Raw genomic sequence first — 12016 nt, 5'->3', positions numbered from 1 at the left:
GGCAATTTTTTCACACGCCTAGCTCGCGCCACCTCGTCCCTCAATCCCAAAACCTTGTCCACCGGCAACCTAAACTCTGTTGTGAATTCTGTGGCTGAGTTCACTTCTGTGGTCACAAGTGGTATTGCAGTCTCTGGGCTTCCTCCCTCAGGTGTTTTGGTGAGCTCGTTGGCTGCCTTGCTATTTAGCTCCACCTGAGTCTGTCTTCCTTGCTCCTTGTCAATGTTCCAGTGTTGGATCTGAGCTACTGCATCTTTCCTTGGGCCTGCTGCTCTGCTAGATAAGTGCTTCTAGTTTGTTTTCTGTTTTTTCTGTCCAGCTTGTTATTATCTTTTGCTGGAAGCTCTGAGAAGCAAAGGGGTGCACCGCCGTGCTGTTAGTTCGGCACGGTGGGTCTTTTTGCCCCTTTGCGTGGTTTTCGTTTTAGGGTTTTTTGTAGACTGCATAGTTCTCTTTGCTATCCTCGCTCTGTCTAGAATATCGGGCCTCACTTTGCTGAATCTATTTCATTCCTACGTTTGTCTTTTCATCTTGCTAACAGTCATTATATGTGGGGGCTGCCTATTCCTTTGGGGTATTTCTCTGAGGTAAGTCAGGCTTGTATTTCTATCTTCAGGCTAGTCAGCTCCTCAGGCAGTGCCGAGTTGCATAGGTAGTTGATAGGCGCAATCCACTGCTGCTTCCAGTTGTGTGAGGATAGATCAGGTACTGCAGTCTACAGAGATTCCACGTCTCAGAGCTCGTCCTATTGTTTTGGGTTATTGCCAGATCTCTGTATGTGCGCTGATTACTGCACGCTGTGTTGCCTGATTGCCAGCCATAACAGTACAAGGAGCCTTTCAATGATTTCCAATAGAGGGAAAAAAGAAATCCTGACATCATTTTTTTTTCTTAGCTCTGTCTTCAGTCTTTTTTTTCCCCTAGACATTAGAGTGCTTCAGGACACAGCTGTGGACATGGATATTCAGGCTCTGTGCTCCTCAATGGATAATCTCGTTGTAAATGTACAAAAGATTCAAGATACTATTGATCAGAAATCGATGCTAGAACCAAGAATTCCGATTCCTGATTTGTTTTTTGGTGACAGAACTAAGTTCCTGAGCTTCAGAAATAATTGTAAGCTATTTTTGGCCTTGAAACCTCATTCTTCTGGTAATCCTATTCAACAGGTTTTGATTATTATTTCTTTTTTGCGCGGCGACCCACAGGACTGGGCGTTTTCTCTTGCACCAGGAGATTCTGCATTGAGTAATGTTGATGCATTTTTCCAGGCGCTGGGATTGCTTTACGATGAGCCTAATTCAGTGGATCAAGCTGAGAAAAATCTGCTGGCTTTATGCCAGGGTCAGGATGATGTAGAAGTATATTGTCAGAAATTTAGAAAATGGTCAGTACTCACTCTGTGGAATGAATCTGCACTAGCGGCTTTGTTCAGAAAGGGTCTCTCTGAAGCTCTTAAGGATGTAATGGTGGGATTTCCTATGCCTGCTGGTTTGAATGAGTCTATGTCCTTGGCCATTCAGATCGGTCGTCGCTTGCGCGAGCGTAAATCTGTGCACCATCTGGCGGTATTGTCTGAGAGTAAGCCTGAGCCTATGCAGTGCGACAGGACTATGACTAAAGTAGAACGGCACGAACACAGACGTCTGAACAGACTGTGTTTCTATTGTGGTGATTCTACTCATGCTATTTCTAATTGTCCTAAACGCACTAGGCGGTTCGATAGCTCTGCCGTTATTGGTACTGTACAGTCCAAATTCCTTTTGTCCATTACCTTAATGTGCTCTTTGTCATCATATTCTGTCATGGCGTTTGTGGATTCAGGCGCTGCCCTGAATCTGATGGATTTGGATTATGCTAAACGTTGTGGATTTTTCTTGGAGCCTTTGCGGTGTCCTATTCCGTTGAGAGGAATTGATGCTACACCTCTGGCCAAGAATAAGCCTCAGTACTGGGCCCAGCTGACCATGTGCATGGCTCCTGCACATCAGGAAGTTATTCGCTTTTTGGTACTGCATAATTTGCATGATGTGGTCGTGTTGGGGTTGCCATGGCTACAAACCCATAATCCAGTATTGGATTGGAACTCTATGTCGGTAACCAGCTGGGGTTGTCAGGGAGTACATGGTGATGTTCCATTTTTGTCTATTTCGTCATCCATTCCTTCTGACATCCCAGAGTTCTTGTCGGACTTTCAGGATGTATTTGAAGAGTCCAAGTCTGATGCCCTTCCTCCGCATAGGAATTGTGATTGTGCTATCGATTTGATTCCTGGTAGTAAATTCCCTAAGGGTCGTTTATTTAATTTGTCCGTACCTGAACACACCGCTATGCGCAGTTATGTGAAGGAGTCCCTGGAGAAGGGACATATTCGCCCATCGTCGTCACCATTGGGAGCAGGGTTCTTTTTTGTAGCCAAGAAGGATGGTTCGCTAAGACCGTGTATTGATTACCGCCTTCTTAATAAGATCACTGTTAAGTTTCAGTATCCCTTGCCATTGATTTCTGACTTGTTTGCTCGGATTAAGGGGGCTAGTTGGTTTACTAAGATTGATCTTCGTGGTGCGTATAATCTGGTGAGAATCAGGCAGGGAGATGAATGGAAAACGGCATTTAATACGCCCGAGGGTCATTTTGAGTATCTGGTGATGCCGTTCGGACTTGCCAATGCTCCATCTGTTTTTCAGTCTTTTATGCATGACATTTTCCGTGAGTATCTGGATAAATTCTTGATTGTTTACTTGGATGACATTTTGATCTTCTCAGATGATTGGGAGTCTCATGTGAAGCAAGTCAGAATGGTTTTCCAGGTACTGCGTGCTAATTCCTTGTTCGTGAAGGGATCAAAGTGTCTCTTCGGTGTGCAGAAAGTTTCATTTTTGGGGTTCATCTTTTCCCCTTCTACTATCGAGATGGATCCGGTTAAGGTTCAGGCCATCCAGGATTGGACTCAGCCGACATCTCTAAAAAGTTTGCAGAAATTCCTGGGCTTTGCTAATTTTTATCGTCGCTTCATCTGTAATTTTTCTAGCATTGCCAGACCATTGACCGATTTGACCAAGAAGGGTGCTGATTTGGTTAATTGGTCTTCTGCTGCCGTGGAAGCTTTTCAGGAGTTGAAGCGTCGTTTTTGCTGTGCCCCTGTGTTGTGTCAACCTGATGTTTCTCTTCCGTTCCAGGTCGAGGTTGATGCTTCTGAGATTGGTGCAGGGGCGGTTTTGTCACAGAGAGGTTCTGGTTGCTCAGTGTTCAAACCATGTGCTTTCTTTTCCAGGAAATTTTCTGCTGCTGAGCGTAATTATGATGTGGGCAACCGAGAGTTGCTGGCCATGAAGTGGGCATTCGAGGAGTGGCGTCATTGGCTTGAGGGTGCTAAGCATCGCGTGGTGGTTTTGACTGATCATAAGAACCTTACTTATCTTGAGTCTGCCAAGCGCTTGAATCCTAGACAGGCCCGTTGGTCGTTATTTTTTGCTCGTTTTGATTTTGTGATTTCATACCTTCCGGGCTCTAAAAATGTGAAGGCGGATGCTCTGTCTAGGAGTTTTGTGCCCGACTCTCCGGGGTTATCTGAGCCGGCGAGTATCCTCAAGGAAGGAGTCATTGTGTCTGCCATCTCCCCTGATTTGCGGAGAGTGTTGCAGAAATTTCAGGCTAATAAACCTGATCGTTGTCCGGCCGAGAAACTGTTCGTCCCTGATAGGTGGACTAGTAAAGTTATCTCTGAACTTCATTGTTCGGTGCTGGCCGGTCATCCAGGAATCTTTGGTACCAGGGAGTTGGTTGCTAGATCCTTCTGGTGGCCATCTCTGTCACGGGATGTGCGTGCTTTTGTGCAGTCCTGTGGAATTTGTGCTAGGGCTAAGCCCTGCTGTTCACGTGCCAGTGGGTTGCTTTTGCCCTTGCCGGTCCCGAAGAGGCCTTGGACACATATTTCGATGGATTTCATTTCTGACCTTCCCGTTTCTCAAAAGATGTCTGTCATTTGGGTGGTCTGTGATCGCTTTTCTAAAATGGTCCATCTGGTGCCCTTGGTTAAATTGCCTTCCTCCTCTGATTTGGTGCCTTTGTTCTTCCAGCATGTGGTTCGTTTACATGGCATTCCTGAGAATATTGTTTCTGACAGAGGTTCCCAGTTTGTCTCGAGGTTCTGGCGAGCCTTTTGTGGTAGGATGGGCATTGACCTATCTTTTTCCTCGGCATTCCATCCTCAGACTAATGGCCAGACCGAACGAACCAATCAGACCTTGGAAACATATCTGAGATGTTTTGTTTCCGCTGAACAGGATGATTGGGTGTCATTTTTGCCGTTGGCTGAGTTCGCCCTTAATAATCGGGCCAGCTCGGCTACCTTGGTCTCTCCATTTTTCTGCAATTCTGGGTTCCATCCTCGTTTCTCTTCAGGACAGGTTGAGTCTTCGGACTGTCCTGGTGTGGATTATGTGGTGGACAGGTTGCAGCAGATCTGGACTCAGGTAGTGGACAATTTGACCTTGTCCCAGGAGAAGGCTCAGCTTTTCGCTAATCGCAGACGCCGTGTGGGACCCCGACTTCGTGTTGGGGATCTGGTTTGGTTATCTTCTCGTCATATACCTATGAAGGTTTCCTCTCCTAAATTTAAACCTCGTTTTATTGGTCCGTATAGGATTTCTGAGATTCTCAATCCGGTGTCTTTTCGTCTGACCCTCCCAGACTCCTTTTCCATACATAATGTATTCCATAGGTCGTTGTTGAGGAGATACGTGGCACCTATGGTTCCATCTGTGGAGCCTCCTGCCCCTGTTTTGGTGGAGGGGGAATTGGAGTATATTGTGGAGAAGATTTTGGATTCTCGTGTCTCTAGACGGAAACTCCAGTATCTGGTCAAATGGAAGGGTTATGCTCAGGAAGATAATTCCTGGGTTTTTGCCTCTGATGTCCATGCCCCAGATCTTGTTCGTGCCTTTCATGTGGCTCATCCTGGTCGGCCTGGGGGTTCTGGTGAGGGTTCGGTGACCCCTCCTCAAGGGGGGGGTACTGTTGTGAATTCTGTGGCTGAGTTCACTTCTGTGGTCACAAGTGGTATTGCAGTCTCTGGGCTTCCTCCCTCAGGTGTTTTGGTGAGCTCGTTGGCTGCCTTGCTATTTAGCTCCACCTGAGTCTGTCTTCCTTGCTCCTTGTCAATGTTCCAGTGTTGGATCTGAGCTACTGCATCTTTCCTTGGGCCTGCTGCTCTGCTAGATAAGTGCTTCTAGTTTGTTTTCTGTTTTTTCTGTCCAGCTTGTTATTATCTTTTGCTGGAAGCTCTGAGAAGCAAAGGGGTGCACCGCCGTGCTGTTAGTTCGGCACGGTGGGTCTTTTTGCCCCTTTGCGTGGTTTTCGTTTTAGGGTTTTTTGTAGACTGCATAGTTCTCTTTGCTATCCTCGCTCTGTCTAGAATATCGGGCCTCACTTTGCTGAATCTATTTCATTCCTACGTTTGTCTTTTCATCTTGCTAACAGTCATTATATGTGGGGGCTGCCTATTCCTTTGGGGTATTTCTCTGAGGTAAGTCAGGCTTGTATTTCTATCTTCAGGCTAGTCAGCTCCTCAGGCAGTGCCGAGTTGCATAGGTAGTTGATAGGCGCAATCCACTGCTGCTTCCAGTTGTGTGAGGATAGATCAGGTACTGCAGTCTACAGAGATTCCACGTCTCAGAGCTCGTCCTATTGTTTTGGGTTATTGCCAGATCTCTGTATGTGCGCTGATTACTGCACGCTGTGTTGCCTGATTGCCAGCCATAACAAAACTCCCACTTCTGAGAATCGATGACAATGCCCAAAAAAGACAAGCTCGTACACGGGCCCTCGGTCTTGCCCGGAGCCAACGGGACCCCGAAGCGCTCCTCTACCCAAACAACTGTCCTTAACAGGACCTCACAACATTGAGACTGCTCAGGGCCTATACACAAGAAGTCATCCAAATAATGAATTACCAAGTCTAAACCAGACACATCCCGCACCGCCCACTCCAGAAAGGAACTGAAAGCCTCGAAATAAGCACACGACAGTGAACAGCCCATCGGCAAACATCGATCAACGTAGAACGCACCTTCCCAATAACAACCTAACAACCTCACGCTATCGGGATGAACGGGCAACAAACGAAAGGCCGACTCAATATCAGTCTTGGCCAACAACGCTCCCTTACCGCAAATGCGCACCCACCTGGCTGCCTCATCAAACGAAGTATAAACCACCGAACAAAGCTCCGGATCAATCCCATCGTTAACCGACCTCCCCTTCGGGTATGACAAATGCTGAATGAGCCGGAACTTATTCGGCTCTTCCTTGGGCACCACGCCCAGGGGTGACACAACCAAATCATCCAAAGGGGGAGTAAGAAACGGACCAGACATCCTACCCAACGCCACCTCTTTGCCCAACTTTTCAGACACCACCGAAGCGTGCAACCCGGCCGATTTCAGGTTCTTCAGCGTCGGCGGTATCGCAAAACCCAGAGCCGGTATAGAAAAACCAACATCAAACCCAGCCCGGAGCAACTCTGCCCCCTCCCTATCGGGATACCTACTTAGATAGGGGGCCATCGCGTCCAACCTCACCGGAGTCGCCCCCTTTGGGATTACCCTCTGGCCTCCCTTTCTTCTTAAAACATTTGGAGGCTCCGTGGGAGGCGCCATTGCAGTGCGAGCACAAATGCTTGAACTTGCAAGTCGCCCCGAACTTACATTGGCCCTCGTTGAACTGCCAACACACGCCATGCTTCTGACTTCCGGATTGACCCGCCTGACCCCCGGCTCCCGCAGAGGAACCCTGTCCAAAGCCTTGGCCGGAAGTTCCGGCCCCCCCTTGAAAGGATTGACCAAACTTCGTCGGCGCCATTACGCGTAACCACAAACCGATGTCCTTCTGATCCCATCTGATCGCTGGACGAACCGCCTTCCGCTGCCGGAACTGCTCATCATACCTTGACCATGCTTGACCACCATAAACCCTATGTGCCTCCCCTATGGAATCCATATAATAAAACAAGGCTGAGCAATTCTCAGGAGCCTTTTCGCCAATAACACTTGCCAAAATCGCAAATGCCTGAAGCCAGTTCACAAACGTCTGAGGAATAAGTCGCCAACGCCGCTTTTCCTCATCCTCTTTCTTACTATCCTCTTTTTTATTCTTGTCCAAGTTAAATTTCTCCAATGGTAACAGTGAAAATATCTCCACGTACTCATCTTTCCAAATCTTCTCGCGCACTTCTTTCTTCAAATGCGCCCCCAACGGCCCTTCAAAGCACACATACACCTCACCACGTGCCTTATCATCCAGCCGAATACCCCCTTCCTTCTCCTTCTCCGTCTGTACTGACACCGAGACCGGCTCGGCCGACCTACCCTGGTCACCCGAACCGCTGCCTAACAACGTTAACCCCGAATCGGACGATCCGACCCAAGCTGACAAAGGGGATGGCCCTGCCCTACCACTGTTCAACCGTGACAACAACTCCCGCACCCCCGACAACAACTCACCCACTCCTTCCCGACTCGTATCCACACGCACCGCGACTCCCTCACCGCGCTCCACACACCCCCCAACCCGATCCACCGAAGTCAAAATCGGCGTCGACAACGCCGGGGACAAACAAAACATAGAATGGTTCTCACCAGGCTGCAGGGGAGCTGCAGTCCCCCCAGCCGCAGACGTCGTCGCCGTCCCGCCGTCTCTTGCCTGCGAAGCCGTCTGTGCGTCCACCCGGACGTGGACCTCGCTCCTCACCGATCCAGCTGCTCCGCCCCCAGCAGAGGGGACTCCGTCACTCCAGGAGGCCGCCAGGAATCCATCGAGCCCAGACCCGGACCCGCTGACCACAGCGCTGCCACCTGCCGCCATCCCATAGAGTGGTGCGGGCCCGATCGCAGGTGCATGGGGGGGAATGGCGTGCCCCGGCTGAGTCTGGCAGCCCCGCCGAGTCTGGGGCGCCGCTTGCAACTGGGATGCTCCCCCGCCGTCTCGTGGCGCCGCCGGAACCAGGCCGCCCGGGACAGGCGTAACCGCCGCGGCCCGCCGTGCCAATACCACGTCCAGCAGCCGCTCTGGCGCGCGTGGGACCAGACCCCCCAGTGGATGAGGGAGAGGGCCCAACTGCCGCCGCAGGCCCCAGCGCAGCAGGTGGATTCCTCCCGGACCGCGGCCTGCTGGGACACTTACACGCAGGCGCGCGGCCCGGAGGGTCCCGAGAGGGGCTCCTGCGCCGTCGCTGGGGAGTCGGGGCAGCATCGGGGGATAGCCGCTGAGGGGGGCGTACGCGCCTGGACCGCCGCTCACCAGGCCCAGCCGCTGAGGTATCAGCGCCGCTGCCACCGCTGGAACCACTCAATACCCCTGCTAACTGTGCCTCCAGCCAGCCGGGCGGCTGCGACGCCGCCGCCGCCCGCAACTGAGAAAGGACTCGCTCTATGGCCGCCATTGCAGGAGGTAACGATGCTCCCTCCTGCTCCAGATTCTGTAGAGCGGGAAGTGAACCGCTCCACCCCCCGCTCCCATCATCCCCTTCACCACCACTACCCCTCCCCCTGGAACGAACGACACGCCCCCACCCCTTGTCCCCTGCTCCAAACCCCCTGTCATGGCGGCTTCCACTTACGCCGCCCGGGGGGGGAGGGGCGGGCGGCTCGCTCCAGCCTGTCTGTATCACCTCTATGCTGATGACACACAGATCTACATCTCTGGACCAGATATCACCTCCCTTCTAACCAGAATCCCTCAATGTCTGTCTGCTATTTCATCCTTCTTCTCTATTAAATTTCTAAAACTTAATATGGACAAAACTGAATTCATCAGCTTTCCATCGTCTCACTCAACCTCCCCAATAGACCTATCCATCAAAGTTGATGGCTTCTTACTCGCCCCAATCCTGCAAGCTTGCGGCCTCGGGGTAATCCTTGACTCTGATCTCTCCTTCATACCAAATATCCAAGCCCTTCCCACTTTCGGAAAATATTTTTGAGTCGGCAGGATCTGCACATTTCTTAATTAAGAATCTGCAAAAACCCTAGTCCATGCCCTCATCATCTCCCACCTCGACTACTGCAACCTCCTGCTCTGTGGCCTCCCCTCGAACACTCTGGCACCCCTCCAATCTATTCTAAACTCTGCTGCCTGTCCCCCCGCTATTCCCCAGCCTCTCCCCTCTGTCAATCCCTTCACAGGCTCCCCATTACCCAGAGACTCCACTACAAAACCATAACCATGACGTACAAAGCCATCCACAACCTGTCTCCTCCATACATCTGTGACCTCATCTCCCGGTACTTACCTGCACGCAACCTCCGATCCTCACAAGATCTCCTACTCTACTCCCCTCTTATCTCCTCTTCCCACAATTGTATACAAGATTTCTCTCGCGTATCACCCCTACTCTGGAACCCTCTACCACAACACATCAGACTCTCGCCTACCATCGAAACCTTCAGAAAGAACCTGAAGACCCACCTCTTCCAACAAGCCTACAACCTGCAGTAACCACCGATCGACCAAACCGCTGCATGACCAGCTCTACCCTCACCTACTGTATTCTCACTCATCCCTTGTAGATTGTGAGCCCTCGCGGGCAGGGTCCTCTCTCCTCCTGTACCAGTCATGACTTGTATTGTTTAAGATTATTGTACCTGTTTTTATTATGTATACCCCTCCTCACATGTAAAGCGCCATGGAATAAATGGCGCTATAATAAGAAATAGTAATAATTGTGGAAATAATCCTTTAAGAAGTATAAGGCCAATTTCCTACATCAATTTTTTTTTATCATTTTAGAAAAATGGTCCACGTTTGCTGGACCCATTTTTAGGGTATTCTAGTTACTGTTGTTCTGAAACTTATCAGTTTTTGCAGCAATTAAGCTTTTCTGTTTCTTTTATGTATGAAATGTACATGGTAACCCAACAACCCACTCAAAAAAGAATAAGGGGGGTTGTAGAAAGTTGTAACATATCACCATCTACTGGACATTGGTGGCACAGCAAGCAAGGAAGAGTAGGCAGTAAATCAGATGGCTGTCTATATGCTCCCGAAATGAAGGATTAGTTAGCCAGGCACATTTTCAGGGATTTTTAGTACGTTTTTTTTTCCCCGAAGGAGGTGTATGAGCAAATTTCTTGCTTTTTATTTATATTATGTATTTTTATATTATATATTTATCTATTTCATATATGGTCCCACCCCCCATAAGTCAGGAAAGACAATGGAGGAGCATCTCAACATTAAAATATTGTTTTTAATACTTTATTTCCCCTGGTATGTTATCCCTTTTGGCCGTATACTAGAGATGACTGGGTCTTTAAAACTGAGAGGCTTTTGCTTCTTCCCTATACCCAGCAATAACACGATGACAGGGTCCTGAGATGGAAGAACTGTCAGTGCTTTCTATTACTGTATACACAATGTTTGTTTAGCGATGTGTCTACAGCCATAAAGAATACAGAGATAGTAATAAGCCGTCTCTGCCTTTCTGTGGGTAGTCTGGCTGTGTCTGACAGAAGCATCCTCACTCCTGCTGATGATCTACTTTCAATGAGATTTTTAGAACGTCACTGCAGAGTAGCACATGGACCAACCAGATGTAAAGTCAATAGGACCACAGTTTTTTTTTTTTACCATCTTAATTTTAGCTTTGATTGCAGCTGACAGATGAGCTGCTAAGCTGACCAATGAGCCACATTTTAGAAAACTTTGACATTTGGACTATCCCAAGCTCACAATTTTGCATATTTTAACAAGTCACCATGTTAGTGACATTTCCTCAAAGGGCTTGTCCCACATTAGTAATATTATTTGGAAAAATACAGGGCCACATCTGCACCGTTCCTTTGCAATTCCAGACATGGACAGGTGGGGCGCTGGTTTTGGAAGAAGGCAGCCATATTTATCTAATACTAGACAACTCCTTTATGGGTGAGTAGAACCTTCCTTTACCTTCAGGGCTGGAGTCCATCAGGTTCTAAATATGTTCTTCTAAGATTTCTTGCCTTAAAGAAGGTAGAACGAAGATTGCCCCTGATAGTTTTCAGAGGGTACCAATCAGAACATAGCCTTGTCCTAAAGATGAAAATAAAGATACCACCACATCCGACAGAAGCTATGGATGAAGTTGAAGAGTCGGATCACGAACAGTTTGACATTGGGTAGTGTTTTCTGTGAAGGGTCTACAACCTTCTGACTCATTCAGACTTATCCTGAAACTCCACCAGAACTAGGCATGGTCAACTGAGAAAATTCAGCACTACCCCAATTTTTCTTACAACCTCCGTCCTGTCTGGTCACTTCTTTCTTTCAGATATCCGATGACTTGGTGTAAAGTTCTTTTACATTTTTTTTTCAACTTCACCACAAAAGTTTCCAAAAAATTTTAGTTTTTCACTTTTCGGGTCTCCACCAAGGTTTTTTACAGTAAGAGCAGACACACGATGGAAATTTTTAATCTTCTGAGGTGTTACCGATACCATGGCAAAGCTTCAGATATGACTTTGCAGATGAAGACACTTTTCAGGACGGATCTAGTTGACCTGACTCAGAGATGAGGAGCTTCCACCTGGAGTGGACATTACTAAGAGGTGACTGGTCGGAGATGGATCAGCTGGGGTTAATTACGTTACTGCCTAACGAGTGGTTGTATTATAGCCTCATATGCAGTATGAGCCCCCACATAGCCTCCTATATACAGTATGAGCCCCCACACAGCCTCCTATATACAGCATGAGCCCACACATAGCCTCCTATATACAGTATGATCCCCCACATAGCCTCCTATATACAGCATGAGCCCACACATAGCCTCCTATATACAGCATGAGCCCACACATAGCCTCCTATATACAGTATGATCCCCCACATAGCCTCCTATATACAGTATGAGCCCCCACACAGCCTCCTATATACAGCATGAGCCCCACACAGCCTCCCATACACAGTATGAGCCCCACACAGCCTCCTATATACAGCATGAGCCCCCACATAGCCTCCTATAGTATGAGCCCCCACACAGCCT

This window comes from Ranitomeya imitator, chromosome 4, assembly GCF_032444005.1.
Source record: "Ranitomeya imitator isolate aRanImi1 chromosome 4, aRanImi1.pri, whole genome shotgun sequence".
Taxonomy (NCBI): Eukaryota; Metazoa; Chordata; class Amphibia; order Anura; family Dendrobatidae; genus Ranitomeya; species Ranitomeya imitator.
The sequence above is the reverse complement of the archived record's forward strand: the minus strand, read 5'-3'. Positions refer to the sequence as shown.